The sequence below is a fragment of the Zalophus californianus genome, chromosome 1, assembly GCF_009762305.2.
Source record: "Zalophus californianus isolate mZalCal1 chromosome 1, mZalCal1.pri.v2, whole genome shotgun sequence".
NCBI classification, from domain to species: Eukaryota; Metazoa; Chordata; class Mammalia; order Carnivora; family Otariidae; genus Zalophus; species Zalophus californianus.
In genome coordinates this window covers 169,583,885-169,609,780 of record NC_045595.1, presented here as the reverse complement: position 1 = coordinate 169,609,780, position 25,896 = coordinate 169,583,885, and the positions used below count along the sequence as shown (strand labels likewise).

The 25,896-nt window shown below is 40.5% G+C and overlaps 1 long non-coding RNA gene across 1 annotated transcript; it reads right to left on the bottom strand.

Annotated features, from left to right (window-relative positions):
* Positions 1-5,649: 5,649 nt before the first annotated feature.
* Positions 5,650-25,819, bottom strand: LOC113917619. The gene is made up of 3 exons (XR_003518302.2): positions 25,248-25,819; positions 8,356-8,419; positions 5,650-7,797 (listed from the first exon to the last, which is right to left on the bottom strand). It is a non-coding gene; the product is annotated as an uncharacterized LOC113917619 (long non-coding RNA).
* Between the last annotated feature and the right edge of the window lie 77 nt (positions 25,820-25,896).

The window sequence follows — 25,896 nt, the reverse complement described above, 5'->3', positions numbered from 1 at the left end:
CCATTTTATTCAGATGTCATTAATTAATTCATTCAATAGTTACCATATGACTTCTTTGTGTGAGGCATTGTGCTAGATATTGGGAGCAGAAATATTTCTAGAATATGATACCCCTTTCCTAAGGACTTCACAGATTCCTGAAATCAAATTGTCAAATACAATTTGAGAAAGATAAGCCATGATATTTGTGTCAAAGATGGTAGTTAATGTTCCTTACATTTCCTTTATATCAAAATATTGAATAAATTTAATAAATAATGTTAGCAGTCCCTTTCACATAAAGCCTTCTTTTATTAGTAGCTGTTTCTGTGTTAGTCTCACTTTACTAACCATTGCTCCTTGGGTAGCAATAGTATCTTCCCCTTTTAATGCTAGTGTATTAATGTTCCAAAATCATCATTACTTATTGACCATCACTAATAATGCAGCTAACTCTTAATCCATATTTTGACAGTGGATTTTCCAGAAACCCTTCTGCAATTAGGGACATTTCATTGCTTGTTAGCACCTCCATCAAGGGTGTTCAGTAGGAAAGAAGAGGTAAAAAATCCATCCAAAATTCTGCTGAGAATAATAAAATCTTAACATTGGAAGTAATCTCCAAAGTTATCTATTCCAACAATTATCCAGTGCTAGAATCTCCTCTAGCCGGTCCCTGACCTATTCACCTAAACTAGATCCTGCTTGAACATTCTGAATAACAGAGCCAATGCTTAGTTGCTACAATAACAACATTTATGGTGCCCTGGTTTAGCTCTCTTTCATGTTAGCGGTTCAAATAGAAGCTCCAAGGTGATTGGAAATAATATTTAAACTTTGGTTAGGAAATAGTAATATGTATGTTAGTTATTATCATACAATGTTTGAAAGAAGAAAGAAAGAAAGAGGGAGGCAGATGGGAGGGAGGAAGAAGAGAAAAGAAAAGGAAGGAAGGAAGAAAGGGAGAAAAGGAAGGAAGGAGAGAAAAAAAAAGAAAAGAAAAGAGAGGAGGGAGGGAGGGAAGGAGGGAGGAAATGTTAAACTAAAGAATGAGTCCATTAGTGCTATGGGCTGAACTGTATCCCTCTCCAAATTCTTTAGTTGAAGCCCTAATCTTCAATATGACTAAACTTGGAGATAGTGCTTTGGGGTTCAGTGAGTTCATAAGGGAGGGAGCTCCTACTGGGATAGGATTAGTGGTCTTATAAGGAGAGGGAGAAGAAAAAGATCTCTCTCTACTATGTGAGGACACTGCAAGGAGGTGGCCATCTGCAAGCCAAGAAGAGGACCCTCACCAGAACCTGACCATGGTCTCAGACTTCCAGCCCCCAGAAATGTAAGAAAAGAAATTTCTGTTGTCCAAGCCACTCGGTCTATGGTATTTTAGTATTGCAGCTCTAGCTTTTTAATAACAAATTTAATCTTAGGAAGACTTTTTGGAAGTCCATTAAGGCATTAAGTCCATTAAGGCTCAAAATACTCTTATATACCTCAAGCCAATTTAAAAAATGTTAAAGACTCACTTTTGTTCAGACCACTTATTCAGTCTTAACTTGATTTTTTTTTTTTTTGGAAAGAAAGCAAAATGAATATGGGAGAGAAAGGAACACGTAAAAGGGGAGATTGGATGCCAGGATCCTGGACAATATCATCTGACATAACTGATGCTCAGTTGCTCTTCTATAAAATGAACATCTGAAATTTTAAGTGATTCCAAAGCGTTCCTCCATTTACAGACTCTCTAAACCTTTCAATCTAAAAGGACCTTATAATATTGGAGGAAAAGGAACAGATTTGTGGTCAGTTTGGCTAAATGTGTAAAGGACTTTCTAATCAGATAAGAGGGAATGATAACTACTTGCTAACAATGAGCATTACAGAATTCTCTGTAAGGAAGATGAATTTTTCCTATTGAGGATTAAAGTGCCCTAAAAGTGAGCCTTATTATTATTTGAAGTTCAAGTGTGAAAAGAAAAATTATACTTGAGGCCTCCAAAATTTTAGTCTGTAATTTCCCCTTCTATCTAAAATGATTCATTCATCCAACATACACTAGAGATCTATATACAAAGACGAAGCTTGATTCCAACACTGGGAGTCAAGAACTGGAGAGCACCCTAATATTAGTTTTCCTAATGAACTCAATAAACATTAATAATTGGAGGTATGTATATTTTGATGTGCAAATATCTCTCTATTTAATACAACAAAATATGCACACTGAAGGAGAAGGATATGCTCAATTCAGGGAATTTTAGTGTAGGAAGACACTTCAGATACACTCTTTACTGAAGTCACTTCAGATGGCCTCAGAGACAGTAAGGTGCCCCCTTGTTGGAGTTTCCACAGTATTTGATTCTCTCCCCTGTAACTGCATCTTGTTACATTATAATATCCATTTAAATATGTCTAGATATTGGGGCGCCTGGGTGGTTAAGCATTCGACTCTTGATTTCAGCTCAGGTCATGATCGCAGAATTCTGAGATGGAGCCCGACACCGTGCTGGGCATGGAGCCTGCCTAAGATTCTCTCCCTCTCCCTCTGCCCCTCCCCCACCCCTACCCCCCCCCTCTCTCTCTAAAAGGAAAAGTAGCACGCAGGTAAGAAACTGGTACCTCACTCAAACCCCACTTCTGTGTCCACTTGGGAATAACCAGAAAAACTAGCAGTATAAAAACAAAAAAATTAAAACAAGAGGAGATAGTTTAAAAAGAAACTGATTTAGAAACTTCTCTAAAGAAGATATAGAAAAGGCCAATAAACACCTGAAAATATGCTCAGCATCATTAGTCACCAGGGAAATGCAAACAAAAACCATAACAAGATACCACTTCATACCCACTAGTATGGTTGTAATCAGAAAGACAAACAATAAGGTCATAAAAAAAGGTAATAAGTGTTGGCAAGAATTTGGAGAAACTGGAACTGTTATGGTAGAAATGTAAAATAGTGCAGCCACTTGGAAAACAGTCCAGCAGTTCCTCAAACAGCGAACAGTATATACTTTGCATTCAGTAGGAGTTCAATGCATAATTGTGGCAATTGAATGAACAAACCTTTTCTTCCCTTTAGAGTTCTCATAATCCTTTGGGGAGAAAAGTTGAGGCCATAGTAAAGTTAACCATTTTACCATTTCAAACAGTTACTATATCACCCAGAAACCCCACTCCTAGGATATATCCAAGAGAAATGAAAACATATGACTACACAAAACATGTACATCAATGTTTGCAGCAGCATTATTCACAATAGCCAAATAGTGGAAACAATCCAAATGTGTATCAACTGATGAATGGATAAACAAAATGTGGTATATCCATGCAGTGGAAAGGTAGTATAACAATAAAAGGTGGTATAAAGTACTGATGCTATGTACATACATGCTACAACATGAATGAACCTTGAAAACATATGCTAAGTGAAAGAATCCAGACACAGAAGACCACAGATTAGAAGACCATGATTCCATTTTATAAAGTGTCTAGGACAAGCAAGTCCATAGAGAAAGAAAGTAGTGAGTGGTTACCAGGGGCTTGGAGAAAGGCAGAATGGCAGGTGACTTCTAATGGTCTTTTGGGAGTGATGAAATGTTATGGAATTAAATGGTTTGCACAATTTTGTTAATATAACAATCACTAAAATATCTCAAAAGCATGAATTTTATGGTATGTAAATTACCTCAATAAAAATGCAAAAAAAAAGAAAGGAAACTACATAAAATGGCCAAACTTACATGAAGTAAAGATCTTTATGAAACAATTTTTTTAATGGGGCTATGTAGAACCTGGTACAAAGTTAAATGAAATATTAGTACCTCTTAAGTCTCACAAGAGAAATTGAAGGAACCCAGTGTTTATTTAGAGCCTGGTTATGCCAAGTCCCAAGATAAGTGCATTTTCTATGCTTTCTCATTAATCTTTTGAGCAATATATTACACAATTTACAAATGAGAAAACAAAGTCTCAAAGAGGTTAACGAATTTTCCCAAGATCACACAGTAATACAGGGCAGACCTGGGAATCCAGCTCAGATATACCTAACCCCAAAGCACGTATTCTTTCCACTCTAGTACATGCTTCCTTAGATGGTTTCAAATTCTATAAAGTTCCATTTCTTGCAAGTTCCTCCAGAAGTTGTGAAGTAAACTAGAACAAACTTATCTTCAAAGGCCTATTCAAATGCTGGGCAAAATTGATAAGCTCAATGCACTCCTTTATTTGTCCTACCTGCCTTCTTGATCATCTCCTTCATGATTGCCTAAGTTGGGAAGAGCAGTTTACCACAAAGCCCCTGACTATACCTGTATCCCTGCAGGATGTCTAGTTCATCATTATGGTTCCCAAGCCTTTGACTATACTTTGCATTCATTAGGAGTTCAATGCATAATTGTGACAATTGAATGAACAAAACTTTTCCTCCCTTTAGAGTTCTCATAATCCTTCGGGGAGAAAAGTTGAGGCCATAGTAAAGTAAACCATTTTACCATTTCATGACCAGATGCACCCCAACAAACTTTCTTTGCAGGAACATGTAACTATGAACAGACTTGGTAGATGGGAAGCTGTTCCCCAGTCCTTCTCATAGAGGGCTATAGACTGATAGCCATGACCATTGTCCACATAACTATTTGGGTTATACCCTTTAGCCCTGTCTGGTGGGACCAGTTCTGGAGAACAGGTTGAAAGTTAAAGGAACAGATATTACTTGTGGGTTGAACATAATTCCTGATCTCCTACACACCTCTCGGCAACTGCTCAGATGGTAGCTGCTCCCTCAGGCACAGGAGGAACTGTAGAACAGAGCCCCCAACTGACCCACATGGACATTTCATTAACCACTGAAATGTTGAGGTTTTTTGTTTCTACAGCATGAACTAGCTCATCCTGACTGATTCAAGTCTCTGAAGTCAAGATTATGTGTGAGAAGAGTGAGCAGTGCAATTTAACTAGAACATCCTTGACCACGACGAACTGGAGAAGATAGGGTCAGAAAGATAGCTTGGGGTCAGATAATACAAAGCCTTGAAACTCAGACTAGTGTAGAAGGTTTATTGAAGGAGGAAATTACTATGAGAGGGAAGAATAATTACAAGAAGGGTTGAAGAGATACCTGAGGAGAGAAAGCGGCCACTAGGCAGGAGATGCTAAAAATCAATCTGAGAAGTACAAAAGCCCATGCTGGGAACGGAGCTGCATTAATTGTCTATTGCTACCATGTCAAGTTACCACAAATGTAGTGCCTTACAACCACACAAGCTTATTACCTTACAGCTCTATAAATTAGAAGTATGACCTGGATCTCACTGTTTAAAATCGAGGTATCAGCAGGTCTTCATCCCTTTCTAGAGGCCCTACGGGATAATCCCTTTCCTCACCTTTCTTAGCTTCTAGCCATCATTTACATCGCTTGCTACTGTCTTCCAAGTCAGCAAGGTAGCATCTCTCTGACCTTTCTTCTTTTGTTTCCATCTTTTTCTCTTAACACAGCTAGGAAAGGTTCTCTGTTTTGGAAGGCTCGTGTAATTAGATTGGGCCCACTCAGATAATCCAAGATAACCCCATCCCAATGTCCTTAATGACATCTGCAGAGTCTCTTGAGACAATGGGTCTGGGGATTAGGACATGGCCATCTTTAGGAAGCCATTATTCTACCTACTCTAGTAACCAATTATAAAGAGTGAGGAAGAGTCAAGGAATCAAGAAACAAGAGTATGGTACTGTATTTTAATGTACTCTGAGCTACAGCAGGCCAGCCCACTGTTCTGAGGCCCCAAAGCAGCAAGTTCAATGGCTGGAACGAGAAGTAATCAGGCCTGTACTTTGTGAGTGATAGGGAATGTGTGGGGCAGACAGCTGTGTCTATGACGCCCTGAGATTAATCCTTGGCATGCATAACACATAGGTTCAATAAATACAGGCTGAGTGAATGGATGTGTGGAAGAAATGTTGACTAAATAAACAGGACTTGACAGTAGTCTGGATACAGAAGGCACCAGAAAGAGAAGAATAAAAATATTTGACAGTCAGTGAAGCAGCTAGGAGAGGTACAAGGCTAGACTCTAAAGAAAACATGGGAGAGAATTACATGGAATTTCTTTCCAGCTGTGCTCTGAAAATTTTATTGTTTTTCAGAATTTAATTTCTTTTACATAGCTGAAGGAGCAGATATCCTGGCAAAGAGATGTAAGCTAGAGAACTGTAAGAAATCATATTAACTATATGTTTAGAAAAGGGTTATTGGACACATGTTTTCCAGGAAACCAAAACTAGACATAATATTTGTGAAAAAGAATTGGGGAAACTTCTAATTAGAAGAGTGGGATCATTTTTATTTTTTTTATTTTTTTTATTTTTTTTTTAAGAGTGGGATCATTTTTAAAGGAGATTTTATCTTTAAAGAGATCCAAAGAGATAGGACCATGTTTTAATTATGAAACAATGTTTCTGAATGCCTGTGCCTTAGAGCTCTCCAGTGGAGGTATTCTGCATCTGGGTCTATTGACTCAGTAACATGTAGTGAAAACTGAAAACTATAATACATTGCAACCCTGTGGGCAACACCTGATTAGATTTCTTTCTGGCTTTTGCACAGTGGTGGCAATGGCTGTAATCCAAAACATAAACAAAAACTCACATGGAAGCAACAAACACATTTTTTTAAATTATATTATTCCCCAATCCAAAGAACTTTTTGTCTAAGACTTTGTCTGTGGTTTATTTATGTTACTGAGTAACTCCACCCAGTGAACATAAAGCACAGATGACTCCAAAAAGGCAGCATTTACATAGTCTAATGATTCCCATGTATGGATGATAAATGTACACGCCAAGAAGTTTGGCAATTCCTTTTGAGAAATTGACTTAATAAGATGGTGACAAGTGAAGTGTGTGCACGGTCAGTCCCATGATAACCCAGACATTTCTATTCTCATCTCAGGAAAAGCAAGCTTTTCATTCTCTATTACCAACGTGTTTTAAAGCAACATGTAAATAATGGGCAAACTGCCACAAGTTAGATTGGCTAAAAACAGTCGCATGGTATAAATAGAAACCAGAACTATAACCATTGCTAATGCAATATGATAGTTGATGAGAATGACACAGTCTTAAACCCCTTGTTTCTCGAAACAGTCTAGAGAACTGACACACTGATTAAACAAGAACCAGAAAGAATCAATTTAGCCTGTCACTTGAATCATGAGTCCTTCCAGACATCCACATTCGTTATCCTACTAAGGTAAATTGTCTCTGGTTAAACTTTAACCTTATGCTGGTTTTCCCCACCACTCAATACATTCTTGTTTACTGGGCATCTGGGTATGACCGTGCTGCTCACTTAGGAGCACTACCTACATAGGAGATAAAATAAGATTTGCATTTCCTATTGGGTCTTTCTATGACTTTATCAATATCTAATAGGATTTGCCTAATTGGGGATGTTATAAAGATGAGTGGAGAAGAACTGACCCCCTACTGTGGAATAGTTAACAAGCACATGCAAGTATACATACATATAATATACAAACACAAGAGTATTTATCTGGGGTTTACCACCAATCTATCAAACCTCTAATAAGGATACCTAGAGTCATACCCTAAACACACCCTTGGTTTTCCTCTCTTCTGTTTCCAACACTATGTCGCTTTTACTCCAAGCAAAACTTGGTACATTGAGATTTCATCTTTTCATCGTTGGTGCACAACGCCCTGATTTCCGTCTTGTTTCTTGCTTGGTGCTTGTGTCATTTTTATTCATCGATCCATCCTTTTCCATAAATATTTCTTGAAAATGACTCTGTGTCCAGGCACTGTGGCAGGCTAGAAATGTATTGGAGAACAAGACACAGATGTCTGACTCTCAACTTTCCCTCACAGATCAAGTCTTAGCCTGATTCTCCCAGCTATGACCCTCCCCGTCTCAGAATAGTTCAATACGCCAAGAGGACCCCATGGCCCACTGCCCTGGCACTGATCATCAGGCAAGCATCCCAACCAAGCTGTCCCTGCCCCTCCAAAGGTGGCATAGAAGACATCTGTACAATGGCAGGGCCTCTGCCCTAGATTGGCACTGCAGCATCCCACACTGGACTGTCTCTTTTTGGTGTCCAGGCAGATGCTACAAAGCATCTACAATTTCTCAAAGGTCAATGTCGAAACTATGTTAAAGAACTCCACTGCATTTACTTATTTTTTTTTTACATTGGTTACTTTTTAATTTCTGCTCTTACTAGCCTTGTATAAATCTGTGCCATTCTGGGGTATCAGGAAATGGCTCTCTTGGGCACTACTCACTCCCTTTACACAATACCAGTGTCTTCTGCTTCAAGGGAAGGGGTAGCTACATGGAAGAAATGGATTAGGTGTAGAAAGGAATACCTTTTTAGATGAATACTGTCTAGAAGACTCACAAGCCCTTTCCTCTCTGTCTCTCCAAACGTCCCTTCAAGGGAAAACCAAAAACAGAAACAAAAAACACTGGTTATTAAATTAAGTCTACAGGCTCAGATAATTGCTGTTTAACTTTTGCTTGCCCACAACATGTTTACACCCACCCGGAGAAAGTAGCCTCATGTTAGTATCAAATGAAAAAAAATCATACACAGTAATGGAAATTTAGTGCAAACTACACACATCCAAAATACAGGAATTTCCAAATACAAATTGGGGACAGAGGGAAGTTTTTTAAACCATCCAATGAGTTGTCTATGTTAAGAATTTCTAACAAATCTGCACAAAATTCTCTGCTATAAATAAAATGCTTTGACCAAATTTCCAACCTTTTCTCCAATTTTCTCCCAATTATATTACAGTCTAATATTGAGTCAGTCTGCTTTACACAGGCAAATAGATTTGGCACATTGACATGGAGTCAAACTATCTGAAGTCTATCTCCCTCCACATGGGACAGTATCTGAAATTATGTGGATATCACCCCACATAGTAGAAAACTTTCCTCTGGGCAAAGTGTTTAAAGGGAACAAAATGTTTGCAAAATAAAAGCAGAGAAAAACTCTAGCCTTTACAATTCCAAGGATTTGCTAGCCATGCACCTGTGTTCTCTTTACCCCTGCCCAACTCAATAATTTCCTGACACACTAAGGCAGCAACTACGGAATCATGTATCTCTTTTCTCATCTACTGAGTTGCCCTACATTAATCACAGCTAATGAAAATGAAATGACATAATATATGTGGAAATACTTTGAAAAGCCTCAAGTGCTATCCATACTTAAGAGGGAGCGGTGATAGTGGTGGTCCTAGAGGTGGGGATGTGGCAATTTCTTGGACAGTGTTTCCCAATTTAGGGCATACAAAGAAGATAATTGTGTGAAAAGACCCTTAGAGAGACAGCTCAGTGTGGGGTTGGTTCGGTAACCAAATAATCCTAGAATTAACACTATGTATAATGTCTGCCTTTCAGAACTTGAAAAAGCACATTAGCCATTGAAGGCTTGGAATAGCCCTGCAATGAGGAAAGTTGCCTAATTTTAATAATCCAGAATTTCTGAAACATAAATCCTTTGGACATATTTTTTTCTACATAACATCTATTAATATTCCTAGGCACTAGGGGTGCTGGGTGGTTCCACCAGTTAAGCATCTGACTCTTGGTTTCAGCTCAGGTAGTGGTCTCAGAGTCCTGGGATCAAGCCCTGTGGTGGTTGGGCTCCGTGCTCAGTGAGGAAACTGCTTAAGAATTCTCTCCCTCTCCCTCTGCCCCTCCCCGTGCTGGTGAGCTCTCTCCCTCCCTCTCTCTCTCCCTCAAATAAATAAAATAAATCTTAAAAAAAAATATTCCTAGGCACTAGACTCCCACAGAGTGTTACTATTATTATTATTACTATTATTATTATTATTATTTATAAGGAACAGAGAATTAGATTCTTACTTCACTGAATAGGCCAACTTCTTCCCCTCATGAGACCCCAAATTCTTGCCTATACTAACAACATGATAGGTGGAATTCTTAATTTATGAGTTAAACTAGTGCTACTGACATTGCCTTCAAAAATTAAGACCCAGATTGGGACCTAAAAGGGTTGTCCCAAATACCCAAAATTTATCATTTTTATGCCTATGCCTATATATACTTTTGTCATAAAGAGGAATATTCAGATGAAAATATATTCATGGATTTTAAAGATGGTCGTCTTCATAGTCTCAAAATGGAAATTAACCAACAAAAGCTTATTAGGGCAATTAGCCCTATGCTAGTATTTTGAACAAGTTTCCTGCTTTCAAGGAGCTCACAGTCTTTTTGACTTCTCAATTTGAGCAACTTATAATATAGAAGGCAGAAGTTAGCACAAGATAACACAAATTAAAATAGCAAATAATATTCATTTGTGTTGATACAAACGTGTTATTCTCAGAAATGTCCAGTAAGAAAACCTCTCGGTCTAGTCACTTAAAGTGGGGAACGGGGGACGCCTGGGTGGCTCAGTTGGTTAAGTGACTGCCTTCGGGTCAGGTCATGATCCTGGAGTCCCGGGATCGAGTCCCACATTGGGCTCCCTGCTCAGCGGGGAGCCTACTTCTCCCTCTGACCTTCCCTCCTCTCCTGCTCTCTCTCTCATTCTCTCTCTCAAATAAATAAATAAAATATTTTTTTAAAAAAGTGGGGAATGGGGAAGCCCATCTGATCCTGAACAATGGACTTCCTATCCCACGTGGCCAGATGCGATCCCAGTATCCACCTGAAACTCTCTGATAATAAGTCTAGCACAGGAAGTCTAATAAAAATGAAGGTTCCAGGGGGCGGAGCAAGATGGCGGAGGAGTAGGAGACCTAGATTTTGTCTGGTCTCAGGAATTCAGCTGAATAGGGATCAAACCATTCTGAACACCTACGAACTCAACAGGAGATCGAACAGGAGAGTAGCAACAACTCTCTGAACAGAGAAGCGACCACTTACTGGAAGGTAGGACGTGCGGAGAAGTGAATCCGAGGCGATATTCGGGAGGATAAACGGCGGGGGAGGGGCCTCCGCCGGCCGCTTCTGGCAAGTGCTAGAGCCGCGGAGCACAAAATCGGACCTTTTAAAAGTTGGCTCGGCGGAGGGACGTCGCTGCAGTGGCTAAGCGGGGGGTGGAATCCTCCCGGGACAGTGTGGTCTCAGGACCCTTGGGGTCACAGAGAGACCGGGGGTGCCTGTGTGCGGCAGAGCTCCCAGGTGTCGGGGCGGGGAAGCCGGCTGCAGATACGGAGCAGAGTCGCGGGCTCTCAGCTCGGGGTTGCCATAAACTGTGATCTGCGGCCCAGTCGGGGCACGGCTCCCCCAGCAAGGACCCAACAAGCAGCAGATCCGGGGAGACTCCCCTTCCTTCCCGGGGAGGAGCGGTGCGGGAACGCACTGCAGGGATCTGCTGGATTTGGAGACTCCGAGCGGGGTCGGGTGCCAGAGATAGCAACGCTCGATCACAGGCCGGGTGAGCATGGAGAGCGGCCGGAGACCGGGGACACGGGAGTGACTGCTTTTCTCTGGGGGCGCACTGAGGAGTGGGGCCCTGAGTTCTCGGCTCCTCCGGGCGGAGACTGGGAGGCCGCCATTTTCGCCCTGGTCCTCCAAAGCTGTGCCGAGAGCTTGCAGGGAACAAAAGCTCCTGAGAGCAAACTGGAGCAGCTTCCTTAGCCCGGACCGACAAGGGCGGGGCAATTCCGCCTCCGGCAAAGACATTTGGAAACCACAGCAACAGGCCCCTCCCCCAGAAGATCAACACAAACAGCCAGCAAGCCAAGACCAAGTTGATCGATCAAGGAGAATAGGAGAACTCCAGCGCTAGGGGAATACTGCACATAGATTCATGGCTTCTTTTTTTTTTTTTTTTTTTTTTTTTTTTACCATGATTCATTATTTCATCAAAGTTAATTTTTGTTGACTTTTTTTTATTTTTCTTTTTCCCTTTTTCAACCAACATCTTATAAATCCCTTTTTTTTAAAAAAAAAAAAATTTTTTTTTTCATTTTTAGAGTCATATTTTATCCCTTCATAGTAGTTATCCTTGTTTTTGGCATATATGTATAAGTTGTTCTCTCTTTAAAATTTTGAGGTACAGTTTCTTCTAACAGATCAAAATATACCCTAAATCACTAGTGTATGGCTTTGTTCTAGTCTCCTGCCTGATCACATTCTCTCCCTTTTTCCTTTTTTTTTTTTTTTCCTTAAATCTTCTTTCTTTTTTCAAACAACTTATCTTACCAAGTCCTTTTATAAAATCTTTTATAATTTTCATCTTTACAGTCATCTTCCATCCCTTCATTGTATCAACCCTTATTTTGTACATATATGTCTTTCTTCCTTTAAAATTTTAGGAGGCACTTTTTTCTAACAGACCAAAATACGCCCAAAATCTAGTGTGTGGCACTGATCTATGCACTAGCCTGATCATATTTGATCATATTCTGCCTTTTTTGAATTGTTTTGTTTTTGTTTTTATCTTTTTTTTCTTTTTTTTTTCTTTTTTTTTTCTTTTTCTCTTTCTTTTTTCTTTCTTTCCCTTTCTTTTCCCCTGGTTTCAGGTCTTTTCTGATTTGTATACAGTATATTTGCTGGGGACGTAGTAAACCTGTTAGCCTTTTGTTCTCTCATTCATCTATTCTCCTCTGGACAAAATGACAAGACGAAAGAAATCACCTCAGCAAAAAGAACAAGAGGTAGTACCGTCAGCCAGGGACCTACTCAATACGGACATTAGTACGATGTCGGACCTAGAGTTCAGAATCATGACTTTAAAGATACTAGCTGGGCTTGAAAAAAGCGTGGAAGTTATTAGAGAAACCCTTTCTGGAGAAATAAAAGAACTAAAATCTAACCAAATCGAAATCAAAAAGGCTATTGATGAGGTGCAATCAAAAATGGGGGCACTAAATGCTAGGATAAATGAGGCAGAAGAGAGAATCAGCGATATAGAAGACCAAATGATAGAAAATAAAGAGGCTGAGAAAAAGAGAGAGAAACAACTACAGGATCACGAGGGCAGAGTTCGAGAGATAAGTGATACGATAAGACGAAACAACATTAGAATAATTGGGATCCCAGAAGAAGAAGAGAGAGAGAGAGGGGCAGAAGGTATATTGGAGCAAATTATAGCAGAGAACTTCCCTAATGTGAGGAAGGAAACAGGCATTAAAATCCAGGAGGCACAGAGAACCCCTCTCAAAATCAATAAAAATAGGTCAACACCCCGACATCTAATAGTAAAACTTACGAGTCTCAGAGACAAAGAGAAAATCCTGAAAGCAGCTCGGGAGAAGAGATATGTAACCTACAATGGTAGAAACATTAGATTGGCAACAGACCTATCCACAGAGACCTGGCAGGCCAGAAAGGACTGGCAAGATATCTTCAGAGCACTAAACGAGAAAAATATGCAGCCAAGAATACTATATCCAGCTAGGCTATCATTGAAAATAGAAGGAGAGATCAAAAGCTTCCAGAACAAACAAAAACTAAAAGAATTTGCAAACACGAAACCAGCCCTCCAAGAAATATTGAGAGGGGTCCTCTAAGCAAAGAGAGAACCTAAAAGCAGCAAAGAGCAGAAACGAACACAGACAACAGACAGTTAACAGTCACCTTACAGGTAATACAATGGCAGTAAATTCATACCTTTCAATAGTTACCCTGAATGTAAATGGGCTAAATGCCCCAATCAAAAGACACAGGCTATCAGATTGGATTAAAAAACAAGACCCATCAATATGCTGTCTGCAAGAGACTCATTTTACACCCAAAGACACCCCCAGATTGAAAGTGAGGGGGTGGAAAACCATTTACCATGCTAATGGACACCAAAAGAAAGCTGGGGTGGCAATCCTTATATCAGACAAACTAGATTTTAAAACAAAGACTGTAATAAGAGATGAGGAAGGACACTATATCCTACTTAAAGGGTCTATCCAACAAGAAGATCTAACAATTGTAAATATCTATGCCCCGAACATGGGAGCAGCCAATTATATAAGCCAATTAATAACAAAAGCAAAGAAACACATTGACAACAATACAATAATAGTGGGGGATTTTAACACCCCCCTGACTGAAATGGACAGATCATCTAAGCAAAAGATCAACAAGGAAATAAAGATGTTAAATGACACACTGGACCAAATGGACTTCACAGACATATTCAGAACATTCCATCCCAAAGCAACGGAATACACATTCTTCTCTAGTGCCCATGGAACATTCTCCAGAATTGATCACATCCTAGGTCACAAATCAGGTCTCAATCGGTACCAAAAGATTGGGATCATTCCCTGCATATTTTCAGACCACAATGCTCTGAAACTAGAACTCAACCACAAGAGGAAAGTCGGAAAGAACTCAAATACATGGAGGCTAAAGAGCATCCTACTAAAGAATGAATGGGTCAACCAAGAAATTAAAGAAGAATTAAAAAAATTCATGGAAACCAATGAAAATGAAAACACAACTGTTCAAAATCTTTGGGATACAGCAAAGGCAGTCCTGAGAGGAAAGTATATAGCAATACAAGCCTTTCTCAAGAAACAAGAAAGGTCTCAAATACACAACCTAACCCTACATCTAAAGGAGCTGGAGAAAGAACAGCAAAGAAAGCCTAAACCCAGCAGGAGAAGAGAAATCATAAAGATCAGAGCAGAAATCAATGAACTAGAAACCAAAAGAACAGTAGAACAGATCAACGAAACTAGGAGCTGGTTCTTTGAAAGAATTAACAAGATTGATAAACCCCTGGCCAGACTGATCAAAAAGAAAAGAGAAATGACCCAAATCAACAAAATCATGAATGAAAGAGGAGAGATCACAAGCAACACCAAAGAAATACAAACAATTATAAGAACATATTATGAGCAACTCTATGCCAGCAAATTAGATAACCTGGAAGAAATGGGTGCATTCCTAGAGATGTATCAACTACCAAAATTGAACCAGGAAGAAATAGAAAACCTGAACAGACCTATAACCACTACGGAAATTGAAACAGTCATCAAAAATCTCCCAAGAAACAAAAGCCCAGGGCCAGATGGCTTCCCAGGGGAATTCTATCAGACATTTCAAGAAGAATTAATACCTATTCTCCTGAAACTGTTCCAAAAAATAGAAATGGAAGGGAAACTTCCAAACTCATTTTATGAGGCCAGCATTACCTTGATCCCAAAACCAGACAAAGACCCCATCAAAAAAGAGAATTACAGACCAATATCCTTGATGAACATGGATGCAAAAATTCTCACCAAAATACTAGCCAATAGGATCCAACAGTACATTAAAAGGATTATTCACCACGACCAAGTGGGATTTATTCCTGGGCTGCAAGGCTGGTTCAACATCCGCAAATCAATCAACGTGATACAATACATTAACAAAAGAAAGAACAAGAATCATATGATCCTCTCAATAGATGCAGAAAAAGCATTTGACAAAGTACAACATCCTTTCTTGATCAAAACTCTTCAGAGTATAGGGATAGAGGGTACATACCTCAATATCATAAAAGCCATCTACGAAAAACCTACAGCGAATATCATTCTCAATGGGGAAAGGCTGAGAGCTTTTCCCCTAAGGTCAGGAACGCGGCAGGGATGTCCACTCTCACCACTGCTATTCAACATAGTATTAGAAGTCCTAGCCACAGCAATCAGACAACAAAAAGAAATCAAAGGCATCCAAATCGGCAAAGAGGAAGTCAAACTCTCACTCTTTGCAGATGATATGATACTTTATGTGGAAAACCCAAAAGACTCCACCCCAAAACTGCTAGAACTCATACAGGAATTCAGTAAAGTAGCAGGATATAAAATCAATGCACAGAAATCAGTGGCATTCCTATACACCAACAACAAGACAGAAGAGAGACAAATCAAGGAGTCTATCCCATTTACAATTGCACCCAAAACCATTAGATACCTAGGAATAAATCTAACCAAAGAAGCAAAGGATCTGTACTCAGAAAACTATAAAATACTCAGGAAAGAAATTGAAGAAGACACAAAGAAATGGAAAAACGTTCCATGCTCATGGATTGGGAGAATCAACATTGTGAAGATGTCAATGCTACCTAGAGCAATCTACACATTCAATGCAATCCCCATCAAAATACCATCCACTTTTTTCAAAGAAATGGAACAAATAATCCTAAAATTTGTATGGAACCAGAAGAGACCCAGAATAGCCAGAGGAATACTGAAAAAGAAAAGCAAAGCTGGTGGCATCACAATTCCGGACTTCCAGCTCTATTACAAAGCTGTCATCATCAAGACAGTATGGTACTGGCACAAAAACAGACACATAGATCAATGGAACAGAATTGAGAGCCCAGAAATGGACCCTCAACTCTATGGTCAACTTATTTTTGACAAAGCAGGAAAGAATGTCCAATGGCAAAAAGACAGTCTCTTCAACAAATGGTGTTGGGAAAATTGGACAGCCACATGCAGAAGAATGAAACTGGACCATTTCCTTACACCACACACAAAAATAGACTCCAAATGGTTGAAAGACTTAAACGTGAGACAGGAGTCCATCCAAATCCTAAAGGAGAACACAGGTAGCAACCTTTTCGACCTTAGCCGCAGCAACTTCTTCCTAGAAACATCGCCAAAGGCACGGGAAGCCAGGGCAAAAATGAACTATTGGGATTTCATCAAGATAAAAAGCTTCTGCACAGCAAAAGAAACAGTCCACAAAACCAAAAGACAACCGACAGAATGGGAGAAAATATTTGCAAATGACGTATCAGATAAAGGGCTAGTATCCAAAATCTATAAAGAACTTATCAAACTCAACACTCAAAGAACAAATAATCCAATCAAGAAATGGGCAGAAGACATGAACAGACATTTCTCCAAAGAAGACATCCAAATGGCCAACAGGCACATGAAAAAGTGCTCAACATCGCTTGGCATCAGGGAAATCCAAATCAAAACCTCAATGAGATACCACCTCACACCCGTCAGAATGGCTAAAATTAACAAGTCAGGGAACGACAGATGTTGGCGGGGATGTGGAGAAAGGGGAACCCTCCTACACTGTTGGTGGGAATGCAAGCTGGTGCAACCCCTCTGGAAAACAGTATGGAGGTTCCTCAAACAGTTAAAATTAGAGCTACCGTTCGATCCAGCAATTGCACTACTGGGTATTTACCACAAAGATACAAATGTAGGGACCCGAAGGGGTACATGTACCCCAATGTTTATAGCAGCAATGTCCACCATAGCCAAACTGTGGAAAGAGCCAAGATGCCCATCGACAGATGAATGGATAAAGAAGATGTGGTATATATACACAATGGAATATTATGCAGCCATCAAAAGGAATGAGATCTTGCCATTTGCAACGACGTGGATGGAACTGGAGGGTGTTATGCTGAGTGAAATAAGTCAATCAGAGAAAGACATGTATCACATGACCTCACTGATATGAGGAATTCTTAATCTCAGGAAAGAAACTGAGTGTTACTGGAGTGGTTGGGGGTGGGAGGGATGGGGTGGCTGGATGATAGATATTGGGGAGGGTATGTGCTACGGTGAGCGCTGTGAATTGTGCAAGACTGTTGAATCACAGATCTGTACTTCTGAAACAAATAATGCAACATATTTTAAGAAAAAAGAAAAAGAAGAAGATAACAGGAGAGGAAGAAAAGGGGAGTATGTCAGAGGGGGAGACGAACCATGAGAGATGATGGACTCTGAAAAACAAACTGAGGGTTCTAGAGGGGAGGGGGGTAGGGGGATGGGTTAGCCTGGTGATGGGTATTGAGGAGGGCACGTTCTGCATGGAGCACTGGGTGTTATGAACAAACAATGAATCATGGAACACTGCACCAAAAACTAATGATGTAATATATGGTGATTAACATAACAATAAAAAATTTAAAAAAAAAAAAAAAAAAAAATGAAGGTTCCAGAAAGGATGTAAAATATACACAAGATAAAATTAAATTGAAAACTAAGAGAATGAAGAATTAGAACATGGAAGAAATGAGGATGGGAAAAATAAGATGAGACCAAAACAGAGTGGCACAGACTCCTTCTCTAAAGTCCAATGGAAACAAAGCTGTAAGTAACAGTTTATAAGAGTTTCAAGGGATCTAGCCACTTTTTGCACAGAAATTTAAGTCTCACTTCTTAACAGGTCATTTCTGTTCCCACTACCTTCCATAGTAATCTAAGGCCCATTTAACTACGTGTCAAGAGCTGTGATGCTTTTAAGGTTTCTTGCAAATAGACTTAACTACTTCCTTATGCATCGAGTAAAACTCCAAGATTGTGACTTTCCTTCTAGGAAAACAAGTGGGCTACCAGAGATGAAGAGGTCTGGTATTGGCACACTGAGTGTACTTACAAAACCATATGGCGGCTCTAAGCTGAGGTGAGAAGGGCTAACCATTAATTGTCCACATTGAAGATATAAATCCATGAATAATGTAGTAGCCAAGGTATGTAGGACTCTAAATTGTCCCCTTTGTTGTCAGGGAGGTTCTATAAGGACATCTTATAAGATATTTCCCTTAAAAGGAAATAGATGAGAATGAGACACCATGAGATGGTATCTAGCCATCATGGAGGGTCCAAAAATAAGTGGCCACAGTTCTTAAGCGCATTCAGCATTAGCGGCAGTCTATTGTTCATTCACTCAGTCAATCAAAAGCCTTAGAGTGTGATGGTGTATACCAGAAGAGTACATTTGGGCCCTTTTTATTTCAAAGCAATATTAAAACACATCTGCTCAAATAACCCTTGTACTTCCACTGACTTACCAGGCAGGAAGACTCAGTTTGCAGAACAACATGCAGACTGACCCCCCTGATTCTCAACCAAAAAATATAAAGTGTATCATTGTATTTTCACCCTAACAAGTAAGGAGCAAGCTTTTCTTTTCTGTGTGTTTCTTGATTCCATCTTCTGACTTACACTTTGCATTGTGAGTTACCATCTCAAAGCTCCCCCTAATGAGCAAAGACCTCCTCTGAGCTCCTGTCATACAGCCCAGTACTTATCTTGCCCATAGAATTTGCCATGCTGAATAAAAATGATCTATTTCTCTCCATCTCCCCGACAAGACTGTTTAAATTCCTTGAAAGTGGGAACGAAGCCATGTTGGTCTTTGGGACTTCAGCTTCTACAATGCTGCCAGAAATATACCAGCAGCTCTAGATGTTTGTTGTTGTTGTTGTTGTTTAGTTTTTTTGTATTGTATTGTTTTGTTGAGCTAAATGGGGTGTAAGGGGTTAGCAATAGAGAAAGTAGGAGAGGAGTTAATAATTTACTTTTTTTAAAGTTCCACAATCCACAAACCTATATTGACACACCCATTCTATGCTAGGCCTAGTGTCAGGAAAAGGAGTTAAACCTTCAAGGAGAAAGCAGTGAAGTTAAGGAGGGAAGAGGTGAGCATATGTATGAAACACTAGATAGTGAAAAATGTCATAAGAGAAGTACTGACTTTCCTGGGAGCTTCAGAAAAAGGATCAGAAAACATTTCCTGAAGAAGGTAGTATTGAAGTAATAAAGGATGTGAGCATGTGTCCACGGGTGGTTCTGGCAACAGGAGCTCCAAGCACCATCACGTGGAAGATGAAGAGTCAAGGGCACAGACGTGAAAAGTAAATTGTCTCCCCTGACAGAAGCACAGGGTATGTGAATGGAGTTGGAAATGAAGATGGCTTGAATCATGGAAGGGGGCGGGGGGGGGGGGGAGGGAATTTGAATGCCAGAATACAAATTCAGATTTTTTTACAAATCGAATAATGTGCTGCCATTAAAGGTGCCTGAACGAAGGTATGACATAATCATTGCTGGGTTTAGGGTGATTGCTCTCAAGGCAACATGCAAGGTGATTTGGGGACAGGACATAGCAGTCTAAGGTGAGGGCACTTAGATCTCTCATCTCAGATAAACATTTTTGCCTGTCAAACTGGAGTTCTTCATGAAAATCTTAAGTTGTGGGGGCGCCTGGGTGGCTCAGTTGGTTAAGCGACTGCCTTCGGCTCGGGTCATGATCCTGGAGTCCCGGGATCGAGTCCCACATCGGGCTCCCTGCTCAGCAGGGAGTCTGCTTCTCCCTCTGACCCTCTTCCCTCTCATGCTCTCTATCTCTCGTTCTCTCTCTCTCAAATAAATAAATAAAATCTTTAAAAAAAAAAAAGAAAATCTTAAGTTGTGTAAGATGTAACTCTTGAGCAGGAAAAAAGGGATTTATTATAATTGAACATGAGGTAAATATTAACAAGAACCTAAGAGGGCAAACCACAATCAGAAAGAATGGAGGATAGAAGACAAGGCAGAGTTAGGAATTATTTGGCAAGGGAATTCTAGTATCAGGACAATTCCCAGACAGTAGATAGGATCTAGGGTGCCATGAAATAAGGGTGAAGTGTATTTTACTAGCACCCTGGAAGGCCTTTGCTTTTCCACTCCTGAGTAAGAAATAATCCCTGGACTGTATCTCCCCCTCTTCATTGCCCTGGCCCCATGAGAGAATTCCTACAATGAAATTTTTTAAGGTATAAAAAAAGAACAGAGTGACTCTAGTTGTCACTGGTTATGGGGAAGGTGAGAGCCAGAAAAAGGCTCACAGATCCTAGTAAAAATCAAATCATTTGGGAAACTAAAGGAGCTATAACAATTTAAACTATATTGAAAAGGGCAACCAAGATTTTCCCCCTTAAAGAAATAAAGAGATGAGACACTGGGGAGAGGGGGGGAATTTCCAGGAAAGTGGGAGACCTGTAGAGAGCTCCTTAGGAAATCAAATCAATTAATTTGGAGATTAGGTAAATCTGGCACAATGGATAGAATTTTCAGAAACCAGGGATAGGTGTGGTGTGGTCCCATTTCCATCGGGCAAAATGATAATTACTACTTGATTCAGAGAAAGAGAGTTAAAAGGCTTCCAGGTTTCAAGGCTGACAGCTAACACAGGAGACTTCTGCCAGGCCCTACGACTCAGAGCAGCAGTGCTTACCATTACGGGCTAGCTAAGTGGCGATGGTACACCCCACTTTGGGATTCTGAGCCTGGAATACGGGCAAGGCTTGATATTGGGGTGTAATCCCCTTGTAGCAAACACTGGATTCATGCATTATGAGCTCTTACTCCCACACCTAAAGCTACGCATGTGTATCATTGAATGTTGGGTTGACTTCATGGGGAAGAGTAAGAGGATCATCTACTGGACCGGCACAGCGTAGGCATCTGAAGAGTGGCAAGAAGTTTAGAGAATGTCTGGTTAAGTTTTCTTATTTTGCATACGGACACTAAATCCAAAAATGATAAAACATCAGCCCCAAGTTTTCACGGGTAGTTGGTGGCCGAGCTGGAACTAAACCCCAGATTTCCTGACTTTCTGTCCAGTGCTCTTTACAAAGCCAGTGGGAGCTGTGAGGCGGTCGTCTGTAGGATCACCGGAGTCAGCTCTCTACCATCTGGACCAACAGGAAAACAGTGACTCACAGAATCCAGCATTCCTTTGGAATGCAGGAGAGGTGTGCCTTTCTTCTATGCTCTGAGCCTTTTCAATTTCTGTAAATAAAACCCTATTTTAAATGCCCTGGAGTGCTGGCGATTGTGAGTACCTCGCAGGCCAAGATCATATGCGGTGATACTTAGAACAAGCTTAGGCTGACTGACTGATGGATCATTTGATAGATGGAGAGAAAATGTCTGTACATAAAACTTCAAATCGTCAGTGATTTTTGCTTAGACTAAAAGCCATGTTCATTTGCATTTTGAAGCACTTAGGAGTGGCAGGTAAAATGAGAGGCTGAAATCTGCCAAGGGTAACACATGTAAAATCATTGCAAGTTAGCTGTTTAAAAGCGTACATGTGAAGGTAGAGTTGTTAACGCCAGGTTCCGCTGTTCTCTAATCCAGGAACCCTTGAGAACTCATGATCTCATTCGTCAGACCTACTATCTGGGAGTGGATACCTTCTGAGAACCATAAAGCTGCCACAGGTAAATGACACACAGAGCAGACACCACCCTTCACATTAATCACGTCTGTCATCCTGGCCATACTCTGGGAGAGTCCTGCCTTTCTCTCTCCTTACAACCACACAGGGCACTGATAGAAACAGTCACCACTCTGTCTGCCACCTCACACAGGCCTCCAAGTCCACAGGACAAACACACTCCGATTTCTCTAAGTACCCTAATGGCCCTAGACATAACACGTGCATTCATCTGCAAAGCTTCTATAGAGACACTATTCAAAGAAAAGCAAAATCTTAATAGACTCCTCATTGCCTACAGTGCACTGTTCAGACTACCGAGGTGACATATAAGGCCTCCAGCAGGCTGATCCCACCTCTCCTTTCCTGTTCCTTCACCTCATTATTCTGCTACATGGACCCTTCCCTTTTAATCACGCTGGCCAACTCACTATCCCCCCAAATATTCCTGTGCCTTCCTCAGCTGAACACATCCTGTTCCTTGCCCTACTGTTCAGCACCCATGTATCTAAATGCTACTTTCCATGGCTCAGCTCATTGCCAACTTCTCCTCTTTGCTACCCAACTAACAAAATTTCATGCTTCTTTTCCTCCATGAGGACAGATCTACATTCTTGTTTTCTTCTGCTTTGAATACCCTACACTATCTGGTATCCATTCTTAATAAATATGTGTTAATTGATTAATTCCAAATAAGCAAAAAAAAGGGAGGGTCCATATTTAAAGCTCTTTAAAATAAGGTAATAATCTGGAGCTGTTGTTATATTATGCACACAATGGAAACCTCAGAGCATCTAGTATGTTGTCATTGGATTCCTTTCTTTCCACAGAAGACCAAACTAGGTCATTTCAAACCTCAGTCACCTTCGGAGAGATTCTAGGAGGGCATGCTAAGAACCAGCAAAAGAATCACATTCCTGGATTCCTTACTTGTTGTCCAGATCTGCTACTGAATCAGATTTAGGCAAGTATGAACCGGAGAAATGAACTAATCATTAGCACCATCCAAACAAAATGAAAGGAGCTCTTTTGTTATGTTGGCTGGATATTCAGGTTTAAAAGGAGGGAGTGAAGGAAGAAAAAGGAGACGAAAAGTACAGCCATCAATTGCCTTCCCTTTGAATGTACTTTTCTTGCCTTTTCTGTTTCTATTTTTTTTTACAACTGTGTGATGGAACTGGAATGTTTGAAAGGCATAAAATTAGGATTGAAAAGATGATTTACTGTAATCTAATGAGGATATTTCCTGACATGCTTACCAAATGTTTCTCTAACTGGGTCTTGTCTAGTTTGTCCAGAATACATTTCTTTGCTAAATTAAAAAGTGCCAGAAGTGGTACCCTGCCTCCAAAATGACATCTGACTTCAGGGGTCATAGCCAGAATAGTCAATGCAGTCCTATTTCTAGGTCTAGTAACAAGGGTTTTTCATTTCATAGACTTAATTTCATGGGTTTGGCCACATCCTTAAAAGACAAACATACTATTCACAAAGAGGAAAACTGAGTTATGGAAGATGAGAAAAGGGTAAAACCAAATAGCAAATAGGCAAGAAAGTTAATGTGAACATTCTAGCTTCCTAAGCATTAATTCTTTTTTTATTCATTAAACTAATAAATAGTGACTATTTTCTACGTGTCAGTGCTCAACAGTGTCATTTATTCAATTATATCATAAATATCCATTGAGTACTTATTTTCTGCTAGCTAGTTAACCACTAGATATAACTTCTTTGCAGCCTAAAAGTTACTGAATATAATGCAAATGGGGGATAGACATGAAAAATTAAAAATATTAAAACAAAGAAGCAATTTCCAAAAAATTATACCATCTGGAATAATTTTCCAATGTCAAATTTGTCTATGATAAATTTTAAATTTTAAAATTTTCATCTGGTATATCACTAATCTTCCCTCAAACCCCAGGCACATGGGGTTCTACTTTGTTGATTTCCACATGTATCCAATTGAGAAAAAGCTTAGTTACAAAGGAAGCGATGGAAGCTTTGGGCTCCAGAGGGCAGAAGGGAATATGGTTATGTAAAAAACTAAGTCCAGTGTAAACTTCCCACACGTGGCAACTAGTATTATTGTTACCCAATGCCACTATTGGGCATCTTCTTAATGGATTTCTTTAAATCCTTTTTTATAGTTGTGACCTTCTTTAGACCAATGGTTCTTATAGGGAGGAGAGAATTTTGTCCCCCTCCCCCAGGGACATTTGGCTAAGTGTAGAGACGTTCTCAGTTTCACCACTTAGGAGGGAGGATGATACTGGCATCAGGTGTGTAGAGACCAGAGAGGCTGTTCAACATTATGCAGTGCACAGAAGTCCCCACAACATAGAATTATCCAGCCCAAGACGTCATAGTACCCAGTTTGAGAAACCCTGCTCTTGTCCATCATTTTTCCTTCTCTTGGAGCCTGGTAACCCTCAAAGACATCAGGATCTAACCTGAGACCGAGCTAGGTGTTTTATATGACAGCCTGGTGCACAGAGTTCATAAGCTTTGAAAGCTCAGTAGCTGAGACTCCCCATCTTGTAAGTTTGAGCTAGTTGCTTAACCCCTTTAAGGGTCCCTTCTTAAAAAAAGAAAAATCTATACAACACTTACCTCATAAGGATGTGGTGAACACTGAATCAGGTTTTCTATCTAACTATCTATCATCTATCATCTATCTATCTATCATCTATCATCTATCATCTATCATCTATCTATCACCTATCTATCATCTATCTATCATCTATCATCTATCTATCATCTATCATCTATCATCTACCTATCATCTATCTATCATCTATTTATCATCTATCATCTATCTATCATCTATCATCCATCTATCGATATATTTACGTAAAGACCTATTGAGTAAAAGTCCCCTATTCTTCTCAGTCCACTTACCCTACCCCACCCCTCCCTTTCCCCTCTCAATACCCCTCATCCCCAAGGCTCAGGTTCTCCCTTTTAAAATGTTTTAATTCCTTTGGTGGCAGAAATCAAGCTTGGGCTGGGAAGTGAGTCACCACTCAGCAGCCAAAGGAGCTTGTTTTTCTTTCTCTGAATGTATTTCTTAAGAATTTCAGCCTGATTCTTCAGCCGTTTGTTGGTCGAATCCTCTCTTAATGTTTAAGACACACAGAGAGTGAGCTATAGCCCTAAGACGTTTTCCAATTGTTAGGAATGAAAGTTTTTTTCAATACCGAAAATAACCAGAGGGCAAGTCCTGAAATCCGGTTACATAAGCAGATGTTGGGGCACCGAGGTTGGTTTTGAGGTTCCTTTCTCCACAAGCCAATCTCAGCTGATCCTCCCCAACCTTTGCTGGATTTACCTTAATGCTGCAGAAGTCTCCAGAGGGGCCTCTGGATGCTGCATGCTACCGGCAGCAAAGGGAGACCTTTCTTGTCAAATAAGCACTGCCGGGAGTGAGGAGTTGGCGGGTTTTACCGGCGGGCGGCGGGACAGACAGGGGCTGCGGGCGCAGGCGGCACCAGCTCCGTGCCGCGCGCTCGGCTCTGCGCCCTCGGCTCCGCGCCGCTGCCGGGCGGGCGGCAGCCACCACTTAGGCTGTGCTCCTCGGACGCCCAGCTGCCCCTCCTTGGCCTCGCTTAGGAACCCTTCCGTTTTCCTGAACCCTTATTTAGTTTTTCAAATTCACAGAAAACACCTTTAGTCGTAACAGTCACCCACAACTCCGCTCTTAAAAAAAAAAAAAAAGTCATACAAAAACAAAATAATCCCAATCCCCCCTTCCTCCCAGACCTTGCCTGTTTGTCTCTCTGTGGCTCCTGTTCATTTTCTCCCCAACCCTTTCTCCCCCCTCTGTGCTCTACATCCCTTTCTCTAGTGCTCTTCGTTCCCTCTTTTTTTCTTTTTCTTTCTCTTTCTCCCTCCCTCTCCCGTTTCCATTCCTTCCACCACTTCTACACCCCTCTCCCGCCCCGTCTCTCCTCCCTCTTTCGGGCTCCTGCTCTGCCCTC